The sequence below is a fragment of the Asparagus officinalis genome, chromosome 7 (genome assembly GCF_001876935.1).
Source record: "Asparagus officinalis chromosome 7, Aspof.V1, whole genome shotgun sequence".
Lineage (NCBI taxonomy): Eukaryota > Viridiplantae > Streptophyta > Magnoliopsida > Asparagales > Asparagaceae > Asparagus > Asparagus officinalis.
The window spans coordinates 9,428,030-9,431,414 of NC_033800.1; positions in this window are offsets into that span (position 1 = coordinate 9,428,030).

Sequence of the window (3,385 nt, forward strand, 5' to 3'; positions counted from 1 at the left end):
AAATAAAACATATCTGAAGATATTTTATCGATGAAATAGCCAATTATTTAGCCCAAACAAAACTTGGGTTTCTTTTTGAAGTAGCAAGAGAAGATTGACAGTAGAAGAGGGATCAATAACAGGTAGCATCGACGGAGGGGTGAAACTCAAATCTAACAATTTTCCCTCGTTTTTTTTAAGCGGAGAAAAGCGGTGGAAGGATGGAAGGAGAGAGACCGAAAAAAAATGAAGAGGAAAGGAGAGAGATGAGGCGGTGATAATAACAATAACCCTTTTGTTCCCGCTGTTTCCCAAATTATTCCCGCGGTTCAGTTGGAAAAAAATATTGATAATCTAGTACTTCTTCGTCCCAATTCCTAGCTTATACATGGGAAATGTGTTTTTCCATTTTTCTGAGCTGGTAGGTGATTTCTCTAAAAATTTTCTTCAATTTTTTGGTTGAACTAAACTGAAGATTAGAAAATCTAATTGGACCTAGATTTCATACTGTCACTGTGTCAAAGCTGGAAACCTATGTCATCATATTATTTTTGCCAACCAAACAACCCCAAAAGTGAATACAATACTAAAGTACCTTTCTCAAAATTTCTATGCAAAGCACATCATTAAAGACTGCAAATAGAATTTATATAAACTTAATGACCATAGCTACAAGACCCTCGGGAGGGCCACTATAGATTTCTACGGGTTACATTGATTCTTCCAAAAAATTTAGTATGTAAATAAATAGTTAGATCGAATATGAAAATAGTTTTATCTGTGAAAGATATCTATAAGAGTAATGTCTCGTTCCTTTATTGGAGATATCATTTGTGAGTCTACATATATTTCAGATGTTAGTTTTTTGTTTTATACCCTTCTTTCCTCCTTTCTTTCTTTCTTTCTTTCTTTTTTTTTTAAAGAAAACAGGGCCTGGGCCCAAAAAGGAGGGGAAAAAGTTAACGACAGTATGTACGCGAAGTTGTCTTTTCTTGTAAATCACTTTGGATCAAATGTAGGATCTTCATAGTAGAAAAAATCAGTTGACATCTAGAGACCATGCTTGACAGCCCAATTAGCACTTTTGTTGCCCTCTCTATATTTATGCCCGAATTTGACCTCCCAATTTATTCTCGCCAATCCCTGAACCACTATTATAAAAGGAATATTCAATTACAATCCTTCAGAGAAGTAAGAACATCTATATTTGCTTTCAAGTCACTTTTTAGCTTAAAATTTTGGGCTAGAGATGGCCTGCTTTTTCCCCCAAAAAATCATTTTAATCGGTACGCTAATTAAGGTTCCGCTTGGATACCATAATGTTGTACTTATTTTCATAGCATCTTTACCAAAAATTAAACACCATACGTTTGAAAACCATAGTGTTTTTTGAGCTTAATCATCATCAAACTAAAAACATAACACTTATTTCAAAACATCTTTTAGGTGTTTTAAGTTGGTGTTTTGGTTTTGAGTTTTAGGAAGGTGTTAATATAATATCTAACATACTTATTATATTATGCTATACCAACATGCTTATTATATTATGCTATACCATACTATATTACAGCTAATCTAATATATTAGTAATATTTATTAAAAAATATAATAAATAAAATATATTATATATGATATAATAACATATTAAATACTAGTATTTAATATATTAATATAATATTATAATAACATATTGTATAGTAATGTAATATAATATATAAAATATTAACATATTATATAATAAATAATATAATTTATTATAAGGTAGAACAATTTTTAATAATAAAATAATTTATTGCTAACAAATGTTAATGTAAAAATAATATATTCATAATATAATAATGTTTACTCATATTATAAAATATTAATATATTATTAAAGTATTACTAATAAACTCTAACATATTAAAAACCATAATATATTATATACTATTAAAATATTTATAATATATTAATTTACTAATAATATACTAGTAAAAACATTGTTGATGTTAACTGATCAAACAGTCTATTATATTATAATAGATGGTGAGATGAGATTGATGATGGGCCGCTCCCTTTCCTAAATATCTGGTTTTGAGTTGAGTAGCTGATCCCTGCACAAATAACAATTCGTGAGAGGACGATGACTAGTTTTCCCATGGTTCCTCTGACGATTAAGTCAGCTGATGAACTTGAGTAGGGAAATGAAGAACTGCGTGAGATTTGTAGTGCAGTGGAATTTGTAGGTATTGCTTATAAGATCAGATCATATTAGATTAGATCAGATCAAAAGACATTCTCTATGTTAGAATAGTACATCGATTTATACTGGTGGTATAAGGGGTAGAATGGTCATCTCGGCCGAGCACAGGATGACGACAAATAGGCATGGGCTGGCGGCCGCGTCAGCACCTACTTTACATGTGACGGTTGATGAGTGGAGGAGAGATCACTTCAGCATTAAATGAGGTAGAATGGTCATCTCGGCCGAGCATAGGATGACGACAAATAGGCATGGGCTGACGGCCGCGTTAGCACCTACTTTACACGTGTCGGTTGATGAGTGGAGGAGAGATCACTTTAGCATTAAATGAGGTAGAATGGTCATCTCGGTCGAGCACAAGATGACGACAAATAGGCATGGGCTGACGGCTGCCTCAACACCTACTTTACACGTGCCAGTTGATGAGTGGAGGAGAGATCACTTCAGCATTAAATGAGAAGTGATATCGTCGCATTCTTAAAACATTGAAAAGTTAAAAATTATGAAAAGAGAAAAACAGGCCCAAAACATTGCAAATGTATATATTGTCTATACTGTACTTGTTTATTGTTTATTAGAACATAATTTCGTTGAAAAATGTATTATCTAGATTAGTACCTACTCTCCTAAACAACATATATGTACACTTAAATTCAATTAAAACTGGACAAAACAAACTTGCGCATAATGTAGATTGGCAACTATTAGCTATATCCTTCAAAATTTAACTTTTAGAGCATCTCCAACCCTACTCTCCAAATTCCACTCTCCAAATTGGAATATTCCAATTTGAAGAGTGGAATTTGGAGATTTGCACAACCCACACTCTCTAAATATTTCCTTTTTTATTTTTTTGTCAAAAAAAAAACCATATAAATTAATAATGTTGGATATAGTTTACATTAATAATTTTATTTTTAATAATTTATTTGGGAAAAAATAATAACATTAGAAAGGTGTCGACAAGAGTTTTAAAAAATAAAACAAGGAAACATACATATTAATAATGCAATACAACATATTAATAAATAAAATCCAAAATAACAGTGACAAAGCATACATCGATAGAACAAGGAAGCAAACATAAACCTCTAATACAACATACCATAGAACAACGAATGGATGTAATTTAAATATTGTAATTTATGCTTGTATTTTTTTATGA